The sequence below is a fragment of the Euphorbia lathyris genome, chromosome 2 (genome assembly GCF_963576675.1).
Source record: "Euphorbia lathyris chromosome 2, ddEupLath1.1, whole genome shotgun sequence".
In the NCBI taxonomy this organism is placed as follows: Eukaryota; Viridiplantae; Streptophyta; class Magnoliopsida; order Malpighiales; family Euphorbiaceae; genus Euphorbia; species Euphorbia lathyris.
The window spans coordinates 53,867,734-53,880,229 of record NC_088911.1 but is presented as its reverse complement, the minus strand read 5'-3'; the positions used below and the strand labels follow the sequence as shown (position 1 = coordinate 53,880,229).

At 37.7% G+C, this 12,496-nt stretch overlaps 1 long non-coding RNA gene across 1 annotated transcript; it reads left to right on the top strand.

The window, feature by feature from the left end:
• Positions 1 to 785: 785 nt before the first annotated feature.
• Positions 786 to 3,389, top strand: LOC136219972 (uncharacterized). The gene is made up of 3 exons (XR_010684346.1): positions 786 to 923; positions 2,377 to 2,479; positions 3,374 to 3,389. It is a non-coding gene; the product is annotated as an uncharacterized lncRNA (long non-coding RNA).
• The last annotated feature ends 9,107 nt before the right edge of the window (positions 3,390 to 12,496 follow it).

The window sequence follows — 12,496 nt, the reverse complement described above, 5'->3', positions numbered from 1 at the left end:
ATGATCGATGGTTCATAATTAGTTTAATTATGAATTTACTTCAAGTAACTTCATTCCTTAATTGGGACGTCATGGCGCAGTGTGTTAGCTGGAGATCATGACCTTTAGAGGACTATAAGTATATATAAGCTAAGCTTATATAGGATACACTTGTAGTACAAGGAATTGGATTCCTAACATAATTAATAAGTGTTATTATTATGCCTCTAATGCTAGTTAAAGATGAACCTAGAAAGTCACACACATACAAGTTGTTTGTATCAAACTTTAGTTAAATTGATTAATTAAAAGTATTTTAATTAATAGATTGACACAATTGAATATGTCAATGAGATTGACAAAACAATCTAACACTGTTTGATATTCAATTGAAATGAAGAAATTATAAATAATTATTCTTGTTCAATTTAAACTGGTCGTATTTTCCGAATACAATAATCAAGTGTTGACTATTAGTATTGAGATGTGTCTGTTTTACTAATAGTAATTAATTAAATTATTAATTAATTATTATTATTATATATATATATAAATAATAATTATAATAATAATATAATTTATTATATAAATATAATAATATTTATTATTATTATATTTAATATTTTAATATTATTATTAATAATATTATTATTATAATGCATGTAGTAGGACACGTAGTGTCTTACTACATCCATTATCATTCTTATCATCCAACATTTGGATGATAAGAATATATATATATAAAATATATATCAAGTTATATACTTGATAATTTTGAGAAACAGAGATACGATTTTACGGTTCAGAAAGTCGGATCAGGAATCAGTTTTCGATTTTAAGCAAGATTAATCAATTTCTTCGAGGTTTGATCTAATCGACTTAGTGGACTGACTAGAGGCTTCACTGGTAGAGAAGCTTTAATACCTGATTGGAATCTACAAGAGGTATTTATACCAATCTCGTAGTATAAATATCAATTTGATTATTAAAGAACTTAATGATCTTGGTTAAGGATTTGATGTCAAACATCGGATGTTTGACTGTTTATCAGAGTGATTGGATCACACTGATTGTTTGTTTAGGGAAATTTTTTGAAATTCGTTCCTAAATACCAACATGCTTCCGCTTCAAATCCTTCAAGTGGTATCAGAGCCATCTAAGTTCTTTTATAGTTAATTGATGTTGTGTTCTCTTGATTGATATAATTATGGATTGTTGGGGCTTTTTCTTTTATAATTTTACTCCTATTGTTATAATTTTAAATTTCAATTTTTATGAATTTGGGTTTGTAAATATTGAAGTCTTGGAATACCAAGGAAAATTGTAATTTTGGAGCAAAATTGAAGAAACGGCGAAATTGGCAGATTACAGAATTTATGGCGCAGGGACGCTTTAGGCAATTTTTATTTGTCTAGTTTGTTTTTGTCTGCTGTTATAAAATTGAAATGTGATTAAAATTATATATTGGCCTTAAATGTAAGTGTTACATTTAGGAACAATTGAGGGTCAATTGTACGAAAAGGGTCAATTATGTAATAAAATCAATTTTGATTTTACTACATAAAGATTTGTAATTTATTAATTACATGTTCAATCTTATCCAATCCATAATTATACCAATAAGATTAGATGAATGCTAAGATTGATCACCACAAGGCATGTTATTGGATAATGTGCAAACATTAACTAATAAATTGAATTAAGTGTTAATTCAAGATAAATTTCTTTTTATGCAAAATTGCATGTTAGAAATTTAAATTGGTTAATGTGCAAAGTGAGACCTTAAGTTAAATTTAATTTAACTGCAAGACCGGAAATCTTCCAAATAAATATTAAATCCGATAAAGATACAAGAGTTGTATCGAGGCTCTCCACTGGTGCATTAATACACAAATGGTTTGTGTGATTAGTGTGAAAATTAATTCTCATTGAATTAATTTGTGGTTTATGTTAGGCAATTAACATTGTAATAATGTCAATGTGAAGCAGAACAATGTTGATTCGGGCTTAATATAATCTGCTGATATAGTGGGTTGGATTTATCTAGTGTTGAAATCCAATAACGTCAAAGGGAAACTGAGGATTAAAACACTAGGAGCTAGAAAAATATGAAATTGAATTTCACAGCATAGTGCAAGGTGATTGACAAGTGTTGTCAACTTATAAATTTATTAGTTGTCCCAATAATACCAATGTGAAGTTGAGGGATAAGCTAATAGAATTTATAAGAATTCGATTTACCCACTAGTAATTCATTCCAAAGAATTATCGTTTCCTATTTGGAAGTATAGGATTCGCCAAATTAGTGGGAAACCATTATGATAAAAGTCCATGTCATATTGGTTCGTTTAATTCACCTTAAATATATAACTGACTATCAATCTTTATTTTCTGCAGTTACTCTTTGATTCCAAACATGTTATCAACACCTCTCCAATCGATATTAGACCGTAATAGGCTCACAGGGCCGAATTATGTGGACTGACTGAGAAACCTTAAGGTTGTGTTAACTCAGCAACGTTTATTATATGTAATTCTAAAGCCTAAGCCTGAATGTCCTAAAGAGGATGCAGCAAAGGCTTTACATGAGGCATATGATAAATGGGTAGATGATGATACCCAGGCCAAATGTTATATTATTGCTTCTATGGATAATGAATTACAGAAGCATTATGAGAATATAGCAACATCTTTTGAAATCTTATCGGGCTTAAAAGACCTGTATGGTGAGACCAGCAGGACTATGAGATATAAGATATCAAGTAAGCTCTTTAGGATGAAGATGAAAGAAAGCTAGAATGTTTCTGATCATGTTGGAGAAATGATCCATTTAATCCAATCTTTAAAAAATTTGGATTTTGCAATGGCTCATGAACTTCAAATTGATCTTGTGCTTTCTTCGCTCCCACGTTCATATGGAGGTTTTGTTTCAAACTTCCAATTAAACAAAATGGAGTGTACTTTGGCTCAGTTGCTACAGAATCTGGTTGTTCACCAACAGAATGTGGTGGACCAAGATAAAAAGAAAGATGATGTTGTAGTAGTGGCTGCATCTTCTTTTAAGAGGAAGGGTAAGACCCAACCTAAAAAGAAGAAAAAGAAAGTTCAAAAGACCACTAATGCAAGTCCATCGTTTGTGAGGCCAAAAGCCTCAACACAACTTAAGGGTGCTGTTAAGCAGGGATGTTTCCAGTGTGGAATGGAAGGTCACTTTAAGAGAAATTGCCCAATCTTTTTGAAAAGTTTAGAGAAGGGTAAGGGTGCAGCTTTTGCATCAGGTATTTCTCTTAATAATTATTTAAATGTTGATTTAAATAATGACCTTTCTTATAACTCATCTAGTGCCTGGATTTTAGACACTGGAGCAACTTCTCATATTTGTTCCTATGTTCAGGATCTGGCAAATAGAAGGTTGTTGGAAGATGGTGAAGTGAAACTCACACTGGGAGATGGTGCAAGGGTTGCAGCCAGGGCAGTGGGAGATATTTCACTTATGTTAGACCATCATGTTTTGTTATTGAAAGATGTATTGTATATACCAGGAGCATATAAAAATGTAATATTTGTATCTAGTTTGACAAAAAGGAATTATGAATTCCGATTTTGTAATAAAGCTTGTACAGTATATTTTGATAATGTGATTATCGGTTCTGGTGTTTTACATCGTGGTTTATTTTATGTTGATAAAAATATACCAAATAACAAAAATGAAAATAAGCAAGTTTTGCTTGGCAACCTAAAAGAGATGAATAATAATTCCATGGATAAACAATCAGAATTTAATTCAAAATATTTATGGCATCTCCGTCTAGGACATATTTCTAGTAATAGACTCACTAGAATAGTTCCTATAGGTTGTAAGTAGGTATTCAAACGCAAATTGAATTCTAAAGGAATAGTGGATACTTATAAAGCAAGGCTTGTGGCGAAAGGTTATCGCCAATGGGAGGGAATTGATTTTGAAGAAACATTCTCACCCGTAGCTATGTTTAAAAGTATTCGAATAATCTTATCTATTGCAACACACTTTGATTTTGAAATTTGGCAAATGGATGTTAAAACTGCATTTCTCAATGGATTTCTTGAAGAAGAAATCTATATGGAACAACCAAAGGGTTTTATATCCAAGGAAAGTTCTCAAGTGTGTAAGCTTAAGAGATCCATTTATGGACTTAAGCAAGCTTCAAGGAGTTAGAATAAGAGATTTGATGAAGCCATACAAGGTTATGAGTTTGTCAAAATTCTTGATGAGCCATGTGTTTACAAGAAGGTTAGTGGGAGAGCTATCACTTTCCTTGTCTTGTATGTTGATGATATTCTGTTAATTGGGAATGACATTGGTATGTTAACTAATGTTAAGGTCTGGTTATCCTCTACCTTCTCTATGAAAGATTTGGGAGAAGCTGCTTATATTCTTGGAATTAAGCTTTATAGAAATAGAGCTAAAAGAATATTAGGGCTATCTCAAAAACTCTATTTGGAGAAAATTCTAAAGAATTTTAGAATGGAAGACTCCGAAAGAGGATTGATACCTGTTAGACATGGTTTGCAACTCTCCACGGAGCAATCACCTAAAACTTCAGCGGAGAGAGCAGAAATGGCTAAGATTCCTTATGCTTCTGCTATAGGAAGTCTAATGTATGCTATGTTGTGTACAAGGCCAGACATTGCATTTGCTGTTAGTCTAACAAGCAGATATCAATCAAATCCAGGTATGGCTCACTGGATTGCTGTTAAGGCTATCTTTAAGTACTTGAGAAGAACTAAAGATATGATCTTAACATATGGAGGAGGTGATCTGTTAATTGAAGGCTTTACAGATTCTAGCTTTCAATCAGATAAGGAGAAACTTATATCCACTTCAGGATATGTGTTTACATGTAATGGAGCTGCAGTTGTTTGGAAGAGTTCTAAACAAGATACTGTAGCTGATTCCACTACTGAGGCTGAATATATTGCCGCCTCAATTGCCGATAAAGAAGCAGTATGGTTGAAAAACTTTATCACCGAACTTGGTGTGGTTCCTTCCATTGTTAGTCCAATCCCTTTGTACTGTGATAACAATGGAGCAATTGCACAATCTAAGGAACCAAGGTCTCACAAGAACTTCAAACATGTGCTTAGGCGGTATCACTTAATCAGAGAGATTGTTAGACGAGGAGATATCTCGGTGCAGAAAATAGCATCAGCTGATAATCCAGCTGATCCTTTTACTAAGCCAATGACTCAGTCACAGTTAGACCATCATCTTGAGAAGATAGGTCTTAAATATTGTACTGAATGGCTCTAGTGCTAGTGGGAGATTGTAAGTGTTGTATGTCCTAGGCCATTCCTTTTGTATATTTTACAGTGTGAATTTTGTATCCAAATGGCAGTTAATAATATATATGTATTCATGTGTAATTATTTGTATTGTTTAATTACTTAATGAATATATATACATTAGTCCAAAGATTATTTACAAAGAGATAATATTATTAAGAGTTAATAATAATGAGATATATTTCTTTGGTGAAATAATAATCTTAAATGTTCATAGTCGGTGGATAATGAATTGGACACTCATTATCCTTAGACTATCACCTCTGTTTATTTTCTCGATTGGTATGAGATATTAATCAGAAACAGAAAATCTCATTCTGTTTGATATGTTGATATCAGAATAAATATGTGGACATTCAAAGAGGTGAATGGTTCGAACTGTGACGTTAGATAATAATTGCACAAAGGTTTTCTCCTAGTCAACATAATTATTATCTAGGTCATAATAGTGCATATAGTCCTTTGACTTGAGGAAACTTAGTTGTTCTTGCACATGTAATTATAGTTTGTTCCTGCTTTGTACTGGGATCTTAATTCTGGTAATCCGGCAGTGAATCGCTATAGTTAGTTGTGTAGTGTAACAAGAGTTTGCTAATAGAGGATTCATTACTCTAAGTAAATAGAGATAAATCCTAAGACAGTTATTGATTAATTTTTTGATGGAATGAGTTCCTGGCCAGGACAATAAGACTCATCTGATGAGATAAGTATCAAGGAATGGTTCCTTGATGAGAGTCTTATTTTATCAAAGACTTAATCAATATTTCTTAGTATCTTGACGATTAGAGCTTGACACTTTGTGACTCTAGTCAAGATCGGGATTTTTAATGAAAGGACTTTAGTGCATGGAAATTATGATCGATGGTTCATAATTAGTTTAATTATGAATTTACTTCAAGTAACTTCATTCCTTAATTGGGACGTCATGGCGCAGTGTGTTAGCTGGAGATCATGACCTTTAGAGGACTATAAGTATATATAAGCTAAGCTTATATAGGATACACTTGTAGTACAAGGAATTGGATTCCTAACATAATTAATAAGTGTTATTATTATGCCTCTAATGCCAGTTAAAGATGAACCTAGAAAGTCACACACATACAAGTTGTTTGTATCAAGCTTTAGTTAAATTGATTAATTAAAAGTATTTTAATTAATAGATTGACACAATTGAATATGTCAATGGGATTGACAAAACAATCTAACACTGTTTGATATTCAATTGAAATGAAGAAATTATAAATAATTATTCTTGTTCAATTTAAACTGGTCGTATTTTCCGAATACAATAGTCAAGTGTTGACTATTAGTATTGAGATGTGTTTGTTTTACTAATAGTAATTAATTAAATTGTTAATTAATTATTATTATATATATATATAAATAATAATTATAATAATAATATAATTTATTATATAAATATAATAATATTTATTATTATTATATTTAATATTTTAATATTATTATTAATAATATTATTATTATAATGCATGTAGTAGGACACGTAGTGTCCTACTACATCCATTATCATTCTTATCATCCAACATTTGGATGATAAGAATATATATATATATATATATATATATAATATATATCAAGTTATATACTTGATAATTTTGAAAAACAGAGATACGATTTTACGGTTCAGAAAGTCGGATCCGGAATCAGTTTTTGATTTTGAGCAAGATTAATCAATTTCTTCGAGGTTTCATCTAATCGACTTAGTGGACTGACTAGAGGCTTCACCGGTAGAGAAGCTTTAATACCTGATTGGAATCTACAAGAGGTATTTATACCAATCTCGTAGTATAAATATCAATTTGATTATTAAAGAACTTAATGATCTTGGTTAAGGATTTGATGTCAAACATCGGATGTTTGACTGTTTATCAGAGTGATTGGATCACACTGATTGTTTGTTTAGGGAAAATTTTTGAAATTCGTTCCTAAATACCAACATGCTTCCGCTTCAAATCCTTCAGTAATCGATGGCAACGGCAATGAATTTGTGCCCATTTGATGCATTAGGCCTCACTTCTCCGATGATATCAATGCCCCAAGCTGCAAACGGCCAAACGGGTGCCAACACGTGCAGTTCCATAGCCGGCAAATGATTATAATCTCTGTGGATTTGACAATCATGGCATTTCTTCGCATATTCGTTACAATCTCTTTCCATGGTGAGCCAATAGAAGCCTTGCCTTATGATTTTCTTTGCTAACATTGTTCCTCCCATATGGGCCCCATAAATTAGTGTACTGACTCCATTGCCTCACGGGCTTCTCCCTCATCCAAGCATCTCAATTGTAAACCATCAACGTGTCTTTTGTAAAGCAAGTCATTGTGGATGACAAATTGCTGAGCTAACCTTCTGATCACAGCCTGATCCCTAAGTTCTGATTCTGCCGGGTACGTTCCACTTTTCATGAAGTTTACGATATCGAAATACCAAGGTTTTTCATCCGCTCCCAACAACATTACGTCTTCATAGCACGGTTTGTGGGACCTCCTAAACACCAAAGGCTTCGAGGCAAGGTTCCGAGGATTATCCCATACTGACACTAATGTGGCCAAAGCATCCGCCGCTTGGTTCTGCGCTCGAGGAATATGATAAAAGCGACATTCACCGAACCTCTGTACTAATCCCCCTAGCTGGTCTAGGTACGGGCGCAATCTCTCTTCTCTTACTTCCCAATTTCCTTGTGCCTGCTCGATAATCAGTTTCGAGTCGCCCCAGATTTCAACATATGATGCTCCTAGCGCTGCTAACGACTCTAATCCGTAGATGCACGCTTCATACTCAGCCATATTATTGGTGAGAGGGAAGGATAACTTCTTCGCCATAGGGACCCTTTCTCCTTCCGGTGAGATAAGTAGCACTCCTACCCCGGCTCCATTCGAGTTAACCGCTCCATCGAAGAACATTTTCCACGGTATAACTTCTATTGCGCTCAAGTGCTCATCTGGGAAATCATAGTTTATCTCCTCCTCTTCCGTATTTAAAGGCTGATTGGCCAGAAATTCCGCTATGGCTCTCCCCTTAATGACCTTTTTCGTTACATATTCGATGTCGAATTCGAACAAGAGCAACAACCATCGGGCTAGCTTCCCTGTTAGAGACGGAGTTCAATACAGATACTTCACGGGATCCATCCGGGAAATGATGATGACTTTGTAAGATTGAAAATAGTGCCGCAGTTTCTTTTTTAGCCATACTACTGCCACGCACTTCTTTTCGATCATGTTATACTTAAGCTCATATTCCAAGAACTTTTTACTCAGATAATACACCGTGTGCTCCACACCGGTGTCTCCTTCCTGGGCCAGCATTGCCCCAATTGATCGCTCCTCGATCGCTACGTATAGGAGAAGTGGTTTTCCAAGTTTAGGCGGTCTCAAAACCGGTGGATTAGACAAATAATTCCGGACACTCTCCAATGCTTGCTGGCACTTATCATTCCAAACCGTGGGTTGATCTTTCCGTAGCAGCTTAAAGATCGGTTCGCAGATCGCAGTGAGTCGTGCTATGAACCGACTGATATACTGAACCTGCCCTAGAAATCCTCTCACTTCTTTCTCATTTTTTGGTGCTGGCATTTCTTGTATGGCCTTTACCTTGTCGGGATCCACCTCGATCCCCTTGTTACTGATCAGGTAGTAGCCTAAGATTTTCCCCGATGAAACGCCAAAGAAGCACTTCTTCGGGTTCAACCTTAGCTTGAATTCTGCAATTCGGCCAAAAACTTCTCAAGTGCAGCGAAATGCCCCTCTCTCGTCTCCGACTTGACCATCATGTCATCCACATAGACTTCCACTTCCTTGTGTATCATATCGTGGAACAGTGCCATAGCCATTCGCTGGTAAGTTGCCCCAACGTTTTTCAAACCAAATGGCATTACTCTATAGCAGTACGTCCCCCACTCAGTTGTGAACGAGGTCTTTGCTTTGTGCTTCTCGGCCATCTGAACTTGCATGTAGCCCATGAAACCATCCACGTTTGTGTGTAAGACGCTGGATGCCGCACTGTCAATCAATACATCGATGTGAGGCAACGCAAACTCATCTTTGGGGCAAGCCTTGTTGAGATCTCTATAATCGACGCACATTCTCACTTTACCGTCTTTCTTCGCAATTGGCACTACATTGGCAACCCACGGAGGATAGTCGATTACTTCGATAAAACCTGCCTCTAACTGTTTCTTTACTTCTTCTCTGATCTTATCTGCCCATTCCGGCCTCATGCATCGGAGTTTCTGTTTCACGGGTCTAGCATCGGGGTATGTTGGAATACGGTGAGTTACGATTGATTGATCGATTCCTGGCATATCTTCGTACGTCCAAGCAAACACTATTTCGTATTTTTTAATTATTCTCTCAAATTCTTTCCTCTCTTCAGTAGTTATTTCTTGAGCAATTTGTATAAGTTTAGGATTTTCATCCGTGCCAAGATTGAAAGTTGACATTTCTATTGTATTGATTTCAAATGTTGGCATTTTATATGAATGAGAATGCATGGAATGATCAGAATCAACATCAAGCAAGTAAGCAAAATCAGAATTCATTTCATTGATAGTATTGGCGAGTACATCATCAGATTCAAATAAAGCTGTAATACAATTGTCATCAACAGGGTTCTCGGGTTTCTCATAGGCCTTGGAGGTGTCGGGCTCATCCACCGCTCCCACAGTGGCTTCCATTGTGATGACCTGCTCCTCGGCATTCAAATCTAACATCATGATCTCCTCGACGAAGCAGCTTGCCTCTCCTTTGCCCCAGCTGGTGACATCGTTGAAGATCTCAAAGCCTGGCAGAATCTTTCCTTCGGTGCTAGTCCATGACTCGGGAGCACCAGAATAAACCTTCCCGTGGCCCTCATTCACAAAATACTTCTTTAGGCCCACCTTTCCCTCACTGTCTGTGTTAGACGGACCTCCCAGCTCATATCCCAAACCCCTCCGGGTTTTCTGACTCTGGAAGTCCGGAGATTCTGGCAACCCTTGATGGTGTGCTCCCAAGCCCATACCGGGGATGAAACCCCCTTTCATCATCTTTACCACATCGGTGGTCATGCTAGACTCGTAGATCCCAGAAACCTGGAATCCGGAGAAAAGCTGAGGCTCAATTCCCAATGTAGCCACTGAACTCAACTTCTCAGCTCTAATCGTCACTATCTCCTCCCCGAAGGGGAATTTCATCATTTGGTGGAGCGTGGAGGGCACACCTCCTAGCTTATGGAACCATGGGCATCCCAACAACACAGCAAAGGTCACTGGTATATCCAGCACAGTGAACTCAGTCTCCTCCTCATATGGTCCCACCTTCAGCTTAGCCTTGAAAACTCCCTCGATGTGACGGCGGCTATCATCATAGGCTCTGATCACAGTTTTCGAGGCAGTCAAATCTCCTCTTTCTACTCCCAACTTGGACAAGAGTTTCAGCGGGCAAACATTAATGGCCGATCCATCATCAACCATTACACAGCTCGTCCTCTTCCCATTTATCTCAGCTCGGATGTACAATGGCTTGTTGTGAGCCTTCCCCTCTTCCGAGAGATCTTCATCGGTGAAGGTGATTTCAGTTCTCTTCCGGGCCATGATTGCCCCTACTAATTCCGCCTGCTCAGTATCGGTAGAGATGACCAAATTCTGCAACTCTTTCATCAAATTCTTACGGTGGTACTTAGAATGGCACAAGACTTCCCATACTGTAGACTTAGCTTGTGTTTTCTTCAACTGTTCGAGGACTTGATCATCCGGCTTGGGAGCCGATCCTTCCCCTATCTTTGTCTCAACCATGGGTGCCTTCCCTTCGGCCACCCGACCTGATCTTTTCATGACAGCAATTTCCGGCTCGTCATCAGATTCATCCCAAATATTGATAGGAATTCTCTGATCGGCATCCTCCTCCTCCGAGGAACTTTCCCAAATGTCCACAACCATCAGATCCATTACATGAGGAACGTTTGAGTTCAAATACAAGGGATCCGCTGATCCATACATGGCCCAGCCTATCAATTCATCATAGTCCCTGAGGGACACTCTGTTCATCTTCCTTGCCGCCATCGGAATAGCGCCTCTTTTTATGCATATGAGCTGCACCTTATCACTCATCGTTTCATGACACTGCTCATAGCGGTACCTCCACCTCCGAGCGTAATCCGCAAACGGTTCCTCGGGGAATTGCCTGATCCTATCCAGATCTTCCAAGGATCCCGTCCATGGAACATACATCTCATATCTTGACACAAACGCATCCCGAAGAGGTATCCAATGACCCATTTCTTCTTCTGATAGCCCTTGGTGCCACAAAAAGGCTTCCCCTGTGAGAGTTTCCAAGAAGTGCTCGTGTAACTCACTTTGAGGGAACCCGGCGTCATACATATGGTTGCGGAATAACTTTGCGTGTTCAGTGGGATCCCGATATCCACCATACTTGGGCATTGCTAATACTGCTTCAGGTGTCTCGTACGAGGGCGAGTCCGGTGTTTGCTCCGCAAGCATCCATACTGTGTATTCCTTAATGAACCTCTTGGTCATCGCGGCCCAATCGCACTTGATACGCATCAGAAGAGACATATACCACATCAGCGGCTCCCCCATTAGTGAATTGCAAAACAGACTGGTGATCTCTTCTTCGTTAAAACCCAAAGGCCCCATGGCCGATAAGTAGAAGTGAAGGTGTTCCATTGGATCCTTGTTGCCGTTATACTTACTGACAGCCGGCAACGGACGTTTAATAGGCCCAATTTGCAGCACAAAACGCTCCGCAGTCCTATCCTTAGCTTTCTTGTACTTCTCTAGGAATAGATCGGACAACTGTTCCCAATCATGCTTGCAGGAGTCAGGCAATGAGTGTAACCACCTCAAAGGCTCGCCTATTAACGAATGGTGGAACCACTGAGCAACCTCGTCCACCCCAAAGGATTCAACAAACATATCATGCATATACTCGTGCAAGTGCACCTCGGGATTCTCCACCCCACTGAACAAACTCAACTCTGGCACAATAGTTCGAGACGACCCTTCCCCGGTCTCTTCGGCACTATCTTCATCATACGGTGCTCCACCGTCTATTCCTTCATCCATCGGTTCATCCTCCTGCTCCTTGCCCAGAAAGGATACATATAAACCATTTCCCATATTACACTGCTCATCAGAGTCCAACAACTCCTCTTCGTTCTCCTCGAAAGATTCCA